This window comes from Cryptotermes secundus, unplaced genomic scaffold, assembly GCF_002891405.2.
Source record: "Cryptotermes secundus unplaced genomic scaffold, Csec_1.0 scaffold1939, whole genome shotgun sequence".
In the NCBI taxonomy this organism is placed as follows: Eukaryota; Metazoa; Arthropoda; class Insecta; order Blattodea; family Kalotermitidae; genus Cryptotermes; species Cryptotermes secundus.
The window spans coordinates 28758-39661 of record NW_019731611.1 but is presented as its reverse complement, the minus strand read 5'-3'; the positions used below and the strand labels follow the sequence as shown (position 1 = coordinate 39661).

At 40.9% G+C, this 10904-nt stretch overlaps 1 pseudogene; it reads right to left on the bottom strand.

Moving 5' to 3' along the window:
- Positions 1-3794: 3794 nt before the first annotated feature.
- Positions 3795-10904, bottom strand: part of LOC111867316 — a 13067-nt pseudogene continuing 5957 nt past the window's right edge.

Here is a 10904-nt window from a genome sequence, read left to right as displayed (position 1 = left end):
TTCTAAGAAATCCTTTTGTTTCATAATGAGGATATTAATTTACTCGTATTTTATCACATTTATTTTATACTTTTTATATTTATAATTGTATTCTCCATATAAATAGATTCAATAAACCATTTGAATTTGAATAATCAATGATTTTCTCTCTTTCAAATCAAGGGGGTAACGTCGGCATAAATAAATATATTTTGGGGTAATAAGTAAAGTTCCCCGACCCCTGGTCTAGAAAATGTGGGAGCCTCGACGTCTCACAACCCTATGAGTCTTCACGGCCTGTTACAGGGATAGCTTTATTTAACCTCACCACCATCTGTGAGTCCATTGTCTAGAAAATGTGGGAACCTTGATGAATCCCAACCCTATGGGCCTCCACAGTCTGCGCCGCCATCTGCGAGCCAATTGTCTAGAAAATGTGGGAGTCTCGATGTTTCACAACCCTATGGGCTTCCAGAACCAGTTACAAGGATAACTTTACTTTTTTTTTTTTCAATCTTTTACAACTTTGGAGTAGAAATTTTCCAATTCTGCTACGTATTCCAAATATGAAAACAGTGACGCAATATGGCTGTTTGTTTTTCAAATTGTGGTTATGTCATATCAAGAGCTACTGCCAGAGGTCGGTACAGTCACGACTTCAAACCTAAAGAGTTCTGCTGACGAACACAGTGGAGCTACAAGCCGGAAGGTCCCGGGATTGAATCCTGATGAGGTCACTGTTTTTTTTTTGTTTTTGCGTTTTTGTGTGTGTGTGTTTTTTTTTTTGTTTTTTTTTTTTATTTGATTTACCTAATCCTTCCAGCTGAACTATGGCCTTGGGGTGGACTAATCCTCTAGCAGAAATGAGAACCAGTAATATTCTTGAATTGTTGTTGGGGGTAAAGGGCGGCTGGCGCGTAAGGCTGACAACTTTACCGCCGTCTGTTAGCCGATTGTCTAGAAAATGTGGGAAACTTAACGTCTCACAACTGGATGGGCCTCTACGGCCTGTTAACGGGGATACCTCTACTATTTTTTTTTAAACACTTTGTTTGTATATATGCAGATCTTGTGTGATGTTTGCTCATTTTTGTGGCCTTTAGCGTGACCTAGACTGCTATAGCTTCTCTTGTGGTGTTTCTCATACTTTGAGCCCCAAAGCCTTGTTACTGCAGTAACAACTGCCTTTGGCAGATTGGTTCTCATGCCGTTTATCGATGATGTGTCATCTGAATGAGTATGTAGCATGGAATGAGACAGTAAGATCTGATTGAACAGGAATAGGATGGGAACATCATGGCATTAGTGTAGTGTGACATTTGCATGGAATAACTGAAGAAAACCACTCAAAGCTGCAGTGAGCATATATGTTGAAGGAATGGAGATTAAAAGTCTATCACCACTGTTGGAGTCTGCTGAGCTAATCACATCTCTCTTTTTAACGTGTATTGAAGGGTACATATGAAGTGGCTCGTCAGTGTACTTTTCTCCATAATGGTGATATTTCTTCCTTTTCGTAACAGTTTAATAATAGAGACAGGATTCTACCTCGAAGGAAACACTCAGCATCAACTTCACAGTGATCTTTAAGCTGATGGTCTTCGTTGAAAGAATAACTGTCTGTTGTGATACCTAAACTGACCCCATAAAACGGCAGTCTATTCAGAAATTATTATAACGATTACGGTCTTCTGAGTTTCAGTGGAAAGTTTCACATTTCATAAAATAACAACAAATAAAGTCAGAGTCTTGTATATTTTAATCTATACTTTCTTTGGGGAACAGAATGGAAGACAGAAGATTCTGAAAGGAATTAGAGCAAGCATTCCCCTGATTTGATCTGCCCTTAATTCCTTCTCAATAGAATTTTTTTTTTAAATATTTATTTAACCTTTCCAACACCTTCAGAGCGTTAATTAGCTATCGTTTTATAACGATTGTGCCCTGTATTTAAGGACAAGATATAAATATATATTTAGTTGTATCCGTGTTCACTTCCAGAGGAATTACTACCAAGAAAAATTGAATATTTATAAGGAAAGTTGTTTTCTTGCAGCGATACACATCCAATAACATAGTATGCGTCACTGATCGTAGAGTGAGAATTTGTGTTTTTGCCTTTCACTGCGAAGGAAGCAAAAAAAAAAAAGTAGGAGTAATTAATTCTGGCGTGTTTTCATGATTGCAAGTGATAATTTTATAACTAGTGACGTTTTTAGATATATTGTACGGGGTAAAACATTTTCTCTTAGACATGGAGCTGGGGTTATCAGTGGGACCTGGTCCTCTGGCTTAGCTGTTGGGTGCAAGGCTGGTGACCTTGCACTGTAATAATTATTGTTACGAAATTGATGATGTGAATCTGGGTGCACTAATAGATGAGACAAATCTGGAAGAATGTTTGTAAGAAAGTGTGAACTAGATACCATAATGAGAAGAAAACAAACTGTAATAGATGCTAGTAAGGAGGTTTGTGTTAAAGTAAGTATATGTTTATGTCTCATCAGCAGATTGTAGGGCAAAATCATGGGTTAAAGATAGCCAAGGGATGCTTTGGAAAAGTGGCAGAATTCAGATGTTTTGGCGAGTGCGGTACACGAATTGACAGCAGTTTTAGCCACTAGTGTCGCTGTAGGTCGAGTGTGGAGTGGGGGTATGGAGGTTTGAAACCGCGACACTTGCGGAGAGATTTTGAAGCTAATTTGTTTATTCGTAGGCAGCCATTTTGTCAGTTTGGTGCATTTGGTGGTCTAGGACGAAGGTTCGCGAGGATTTTGTTGAAATGTAAGTAGAAATAAGAAGTGTTTTGCAGATTGTTTTTCCCCTAGTGTGGAGATTATCGGAAAATGTTTAATATTGTTTTGTGAATGAACGGTTTGCTAGGTGTATCGACATTGCGTTTGTAACGATATCGTGAGTTGCAAATGCCGGCTGCCAAATTATGGTTTTATAAAAACATATTCCCCATGGGGAATGTAATTCCAGCTTTCGAATTAACTGGACCAGTATGAGTTCATTATTATTATTATTTTTATTGTATGCTGCTCTATTTGAAACTCAAATTCTCACATTGTTGTTTCGTCTGTGTGTGTTTGGTCCTGAATTTTATTCATGCTAACTGTGTAATTAATATAGAGTACAATTTTTGTATTTTATTTTGTAATTATTTTTGTGTATTTCTTCTATTCGTGCTAGCTTTGTAATTGGCCTCTGTGCTGTTAAGTTTGCATGTAAAGAAACATGAATTGAATTGCTTTAAGCAGCCATAAGATTTTTAAGAGAAGCATAACAAATCTTGTCTCACATCACAATAAAGCTTAATATATTGTCGCGTATTGGGCGTATAATGCAACAAATGACTTCACGCCGTCTTTGATACAGCGAATTTTATTTCACATTCGCTCTTACAGTCACCCAAATTACAATCTGACGATTACTGCTATCTGCAGTATCACAAATATTACACTCCAAATGCCAGAATACAACTGACTAGTTGCTGGCTAACTCGGAACTAACTCGGAGGTAGCTCCAGGACTAACTGACTGACTGTGAATAGCCTTCGCTGCTCCTTATGTAGCCTTGATCGGACAATTGTCGTCTGGTGCCTTGTTGCTAGCCACGCTGTCCGGAGTTGTTGACTGCTGCCTAGCAACCGCGATATCCCTCGGTGACGTCACCGCTGTTGATTCGCTTTGCATAGGTTCATGGTCGCGGGGACTCGGCTAACGTCGGCTCCGCTCGTGATGTCACCGCGCGTTGCATAGCTACCAGGATGCGGGGTGATTACTCGCCTATTACGCGAGTGCTACGTTACAGCTACGTGCAGCTGGGGAGGTAGGGGTCAACATGTCACAATATATTGGTAGAGGTAAACTGATTTGCAGATAAGGAGTAGTGAGTTAAGAGAGAGACAGAGAGAGAGGCAATAATATAAAGTAAGCTAGAATACTTTGAAGTTGTTATTTAACCTTTCAATTGTCAGTGGAAGTATGGATGTATTTCTGAGTTCCCCACCACAGACTATAGGAAAACATGTACATTAAAGTTCTGAAATAGATACTGCTTTAAGAAGCGCTATTAATCCAGTTATTATTTCTTTCTCTGAAGTAAGGTTCCAATAATTGTGGAAACTAGAAATGGGCTTATTTCTTAAAACCAATAGCCAGGCATCATGATCATGTATCACCAGTTTAATGTAAATGAGTTATGACCTGCAACTATCCAAGGAATATATTATCACTGGCGTGGTATGGACTGTATTCATGCGGCTGAGGACAGCCACTAGTGGCAGGCTTGTGTGAAATTGTGAGTGAACGTTTTGGTTCCATAAAATGTTTGGAAATTCTGTAATAGTGGAGTGATTTGGGGGTCTGTGGAACACTTCACGACCAGTCTGAACCCCGACTCTACTGAGCTTGGTAGAACGGAATATTGCTAAGCGCCAGCTTCAGCTCTCGGCTTTAGGCGTATATTCAAACAGTACCAGGTACAGTTTATAACCGGAACCCGCCAACATGATAAGGTTGTGTTGCAAATCTCGGGTTCTTGCGTGAATGGCCGGAGGGTACTTTAAATAGGATCATGAATGCTGCTTCCTTAACAGTTCGTAAACAGTCGTCTTGAATGTATTCACTAACCGGTTGACAGAATTTATTAGGCAGGGAATTCCTTTGGAAACTGACAGTCGCTCAAGAGGTCGACTATTTCCTTCCCATTCACAGATTATTGTCATTTCAGAATGGATCGCCACTGGATCCATCCTTAGCGGTCAGAATCCACTCCACACTCATACACTCTCATTTTAAAATACATTTTAGCCTTCCCTCCACATCTATATCTCGTAAGTGGTCTCTTTATATCAGCTTTCAACTGAAATTTTATGTGCATTTCTCGTGTCTACCATGAATACTACATATCGCGCCCATCCCAAGCCGCATGATTTGGCCCTGCGGACAATGTTAAACGAAAAGTGCAAATTATGACTCTCCTCATTAATTCATTATCTCAGCCCTCTTATTTGTACTCAGTTAGGTTCAAATATTCTCTTCAGCACTTCTGTTTCAGACACCCTCATTACTCAGAATTACTGGGTTTTTGGACTTCGTCCATTACCCGGTATTCTAGAAACTAGTAAACACAACATTCTGGAAACTGGATCTGTTTCCATCCTCAGGTAAGGGGGGGGTCCTTAGAAAGAACTAACTGCAATCACTGGACCATGACTGAGGTTAGCTCTTTCTAAGGGACGCAGCAGTAGGTGTCTTCCCCACCCCCCTCATTTGAGGATGGAAAGAGATCCAGTTTTTGAAAAGTGTTTTCTAGAATGACGTCTTCTGGGATGTGACGCTCGCGGATTATCCTACCCTGAAGATGGGGGGGCGATACGTTCCTCCAAAACGTCTGTTCACACAAATCTACACGGTACCACATCCCAGAAGTCCGCATTCTTCATAGCCACCGCTGTGAAAACCTCAAACCTTACGTTGTGTTTTCTAGTTTCTAGAATACCGGACGATGCACAAAGTCCCAAAACTCAGTAATTCTGAGTGTTATACACAATCGTCAGAACCTTTTAGAATCTACTCCTTGCTAATATTTAAATGAGTTAACTAACCAACCCAGTGCCTTACCGAACAGACTACATAACTAATCCAGTGGTTTAAATTGTTCTTTCGGTGGCTTACATTCACAAGACGATCGAAATGTTTCCTTGTGTTTGTAACATCAGATATTTCACGCCGTCTAAACCAGATCCTGGCACTGGGCCCACGCTTAAGCCTCTTCAACACGGTTCACAAATTGACAATTCTTTTTCTAAGACTGACATAAGAGCAACTACCCATTTCCTCTAGGTCCAAATGATTTCTTTGTATGGGATTTATTCAGTCCTAACTGTGGATATATTCCTCGTTTCTTCCTCCATGGAAGTTACATGCCCTCACTATCTGCTTTAATCCTGCGCCATAGCTCAAGCAGTTAGTCGTTGGCTTCCCACCGCGGCAACCCGGGTTCGATCCCGGGTCTGGTCAAGTGGGATTTGTGGTGGACAAAGTGGCGCTGGGGCAGGTTTTCTCCGAGTACTTCGGTTTCCCCTGCCAATCTTCATTCCACCAATTGCTCCACAATCACCCTCACCTATCATCTGTGGCTGGTACAATAGGCCAGAAGTGGCAGCAGTACAAGAGACTTAGTCCCACCCCACTAGCAATAAAAAAATCTGATTTAATCACCCAATGAGTAATACGGATACACAGGTCTCGTTACCCAGCTTTCAACACTCATTTATTGCTTCTTTCTGAGTTTCAGAGGTCCTCCTCCACACAGCACTTCTCACTTCGGCATTTCGGACCAGGTTCATACATAAAATCGACGACTAAAATTATATCGCTGTTAAGTTATAATCTATAGTTTATGAAACAGGAGCCGGGACAGCTCTGTGGGTATAGCGACGGGCTGCAAATTTCTCAACAGGTTCCATACCGGCTCTAGGGCCACGGCAGGCTCCTATTTATTAGGTACCGGGGCTCTTTCCCCAAGAATAAAGCGAAAAGAGCGTGAAGCTGACCACTCAGCCCAATCTAGGACCGAGGTCAGGAATGGTGGAGCTATACCTCCACTCTCCAACATGTATTCATGGTATGGTGCTTAATTAATTTCGCATTGAGTCAACTTCATCTTCTACATTTTCAGTTTATGAAACCAGATAAATTAACGCGATTTTGAGGTAAATAATATTCTGCTTTTCTTTCTAATGGATAGAAATAGTCTCATAATTTCGCTTTGCCGCATTGTATATCCCCTTCTCAACCTCTGGATAAATTCACCAGTTTTAACGAATTGTTTTATGATGTTATGCCATTGAAGGTCACCTCCAACCTCACCTTTTTAGTTCCTACAACGTGCTTTCTTTAAACTTCACTCATTTAATTGCAACTATTCTTTGTGTCTGCGGTGTAGTCAATATCCTAGTTGACCTTCATGATAAAGTTATTTAAAACTGAAGTTCCTACAAAAATAAGTGTTTGTTATATATATTGTGCATTACCCTCACAACATACTTGTTTACTCATGAAACGAATAGCCGCGCCATAGCTCAAGCGGTTAGTCACTGGCTTCCCACCGCGGCGGCCCGGGTTTGATCCCGGGTCTGGTCATGTGGGATTTGTGGTGGACAAAGTGGCGCTGGGGAGGGTTTTCTCCGAGTACTTCGGTTTCTCCTGCCAATGTTCATTCCACCAAATTCTCCATCATAATCACCCAGGGCAGGCTACAATAGGCCCATCAGTGGCCGCCGTGCCGAGTGGACCCAGTTGGACTCCACCCCCCACTAAGAGAATTAAAAAAAATTACTCATGGAGCTGAGCCCTTCTTGAGGAGCCGTCACTTCTGCAGCTACTCAAGAATTTCAGCATTTTATGGAACCCGAAGGTTCATTATCGTGTTCATAAGAACCCTCCACTGGTCCCTATCCTGAGCCAGATCAATCCAGTTCATACCGTCCCATCCTCTCTCTCAAGATCCATTTTAATATTGTCCACCCACCTACGCCTTGGTCTTCCCAGTGGCATATTTCCTTCCGGCTTTCCCACCAATATCATACATGCATTCCTCGTCTTCCCCATTCGTGCTACATGTCCTGCTCACCTCATCCTCCTTGACTTGATCATTCTACTCGTAATTATACTTTGAGAAGAGTACAAGTTATGAAACTCCTCATTATGAAGTTTCCTCCAACCTCCTGACACTTCACCTCTCTCTTTTCCAAATATTCTCCTCAGCATCCTCTCTCAAACACCCTCAGTCTATGTTCCTCCCTTAATGTCAGAGATCAAGTTACCTTCACAACATAACATAATAGGTAAAACATAACATATCAACAACAGTCTGTTATCCTAATATTCTACTAGCGATATAATTTAATAGTTTTACACAATATTTTAAACTAAGGAAAGACGTGTTTCTAATACGTGCTCATCTTATGTTTGTTATTTTGCACTACCTCAGCATCCTCTCTCAAACACCCTCAGTCTATGTTCCTCCCTTAATGTCAGAGATCAAATTACCTTCACAACATAACATAATAGGTAAAACATAACATATCAACAACAGTCTGTTATCCTAATATTCTACTAGCGATATAATTTAATAGTTTTACACAATATTTTAAACTAAGGAAAGACGTGTTTCTAATACGTGCTCATCTTATGTTTGTTATTTTGCACTACTTTTTGATGTAGGTAGGCACACTTCTCTTTGTTAGTAAGTGGCCTAATTTAATAAGCAGATTAAAATCCACTAGGCGAAAAAGTTTTCAAAAATATTCACAACCGATCGGTATAAGGCAGCAATTGTCTTCGTCCGCTTAAACATTAAGATCGTGGGTTCGAACGCGCTTCAGTCATGAATATCCGTCTGCATTTGTCCTATGTTTGTTTTTTGTATATGTAGCGGCCTTGAGATGGGCTGATCCCCGTCCAAGGAGTCCTACCAACTCTAAAAGATTCATTCATAATTAATTCTGAATGGGAACAGACTAGAGAGCCTAATTCTTGAAGACAGATGAAGAAGCATTTGTCAGACAAATGTTCGAAGCATCTAGAAGCTGCTCCGAACAATTTTGATCAGTTAGTGTGGTTTCATCTAAAGACTCTGACATATAACAAACTCACCAACGGCAAACGCCATTTTCTTCAAGGCAGTCAGTTAACAGCCGTTGATGTTTTTCCTTTATTATCACTTTTGAAGTAATATAGTACTCAAGGTATGGTCGTTATATATTCACTACTCTTTTATCTCGTTTGCAGAAGTTTAAACACTTAGCCACTTAATTTCAATGTGCTGTCACAAATCTGAAAGTTATTTTTCGTAATGACCTTCAGACATTGAGATTAGTCGAAGTCTGACATAACGTATTATTATTATTATTATTATTATTATTATTACCCGGGTACCGGTGCGCTTCCTGTGGGGTAAAGCGCCCGGGACGTGAAGCTGAAAACTAGCCTCCATCTAGTACCGAGGCCAAGAATATGTGGATCTACATATTCATTCCGCCATACACCTTGAAAGCGTAGTGCTTAATTCGTTCAGAACAGGGACACCTTTACTTTTTTATCATAATCATCACGATTAGATTTTATAACGTGTTCTTATTAATAGTAAGAGAAACGGCGGGTTTCTAGATATTAAATTAATTTGCAAAATAGGATTTGGCGATTTTAATTTACTTCCAACTTTTCCTTAAGTGACCCCAGTTTATTCTGTGTCCTCTGGTATGGGGTGAGATGGAGTGGTCGTGGCTGATGCTTAATTAAGTACAGCGACTTTACCGCTCGTGATTTCATTCTGTGTCTCTGCTCTTTAAATGTCCCTGCCGCGCCTGCGCGTGAAGTAAGAAGCCGCAGCTCGAGCAAAGTCTGGCATTTTGTTTTTCTGAGACATCGCATGAACCACCCCTTTTTGGAACATTTTATCATAACCTGTCATGTGATAACGTTTGTTCTACCGTCATTTTGCATGCGGCATAGAAACACTACAATCTCTGCCCCGTGGAATGCCCATTGAGTTGACATCGTAAAGAACCTTGATTGTTAATCGGTGGCCTGTACACCGCAAGTAAACTATACCGACTGAGACTGCTGCTTGTCAGCGAAGTTAGTGCCAACTTTTGCGGATAACGGGTCTCTCATAGTCAGCCCAACAAATCCCAAAGGCCGTTAATCTCATTTTTCTTCACTGGAGCCACAATTCGCTTAAAATAGATCCTCAATTATCCTCAAGAGGCTGAGTGGACCACATTCCAGACCCACTACTTCTCAGAAAATCTGGGAGCGCCGGGAATCGAACCAGGGACCTCAGGATCTGTAGCCAGGAACTCTGACCACTAGACCATAGAGGCGTTACCAGTGCTGTTACAAAGTGAACTTAGCAGTATATGGGACACTGCAACTACAAAGAAATACAACATTACTCAGACTTTTATGGTTTCTTTGTGGAGCAATGGATTTGAATATTAAGCTGAGGAAATTATTAATGTGAGGAAATTTATCAAGATTACTAACTTCATACAGGCAGTAGCATAGTTGATTGAGGCACTATGCTACAAACCGGAGCCCCAGTGAGCGGGAGTTCTTCAACTGACCTAATCCTTCCAGCCGCACTATGGCCCTGGGGTTGACTCAGCCTCTAACAGAAATGAGAACCAGGAATCTTCCTGGGTGGTAAAGGGTGGCCTGTGCACATGGCTGACAACCTTACTGCCATCTGTGAGCTGACTGTCTAGATAATGTGGGACCCTCGACATCTCACAACCCTATGGGCCTGCATTGCCTGATACAGGGACAGGTTTTTTTTTTACTGACTTGAGATATAAACACTAATTCCTCAAAATAAATCATTACCAACATTGCAAACTGGGCACTAAATGAGGAATTAATTTTAAATATAAGAACAACAGGTGGGTTCCCATGGTACATGATTAATTAATGTTCCTTTCATTTTTAACATCTGTTTCATTATCACAACACAGCTTCTTAAATACAAGGTGTGGCAATAAAGAACCCGGATTACTTTTATGACTCATTTCCGGCCACGTCATTGACGAAGAGGAGGGTAGGGCATTGACCCTTGGACTTCCCTCTACCGTCACACAAAGTTTCATTCACGTGCATCGGTTAGTCTGGCCGCGACCATTGTTAGAAGCGGATCGTGTTTCTGAGCTCCGTCGGAATAATGCTGAGTGCTAATGCAGAACAACGTGCTAACATCAAATTCCTCACAAAACTTGGAAAATCTGCCACTGAAACTTACAATTTGTTGACAGAAGTATATGGTGATCAGTGTCTATCTCGCACGCAAGTTTTCGAGTGGTTTAAGAAGTTTATGGAGGGTAGGAAAAACGTCGGGAACGATCCAAAATCGGGCCG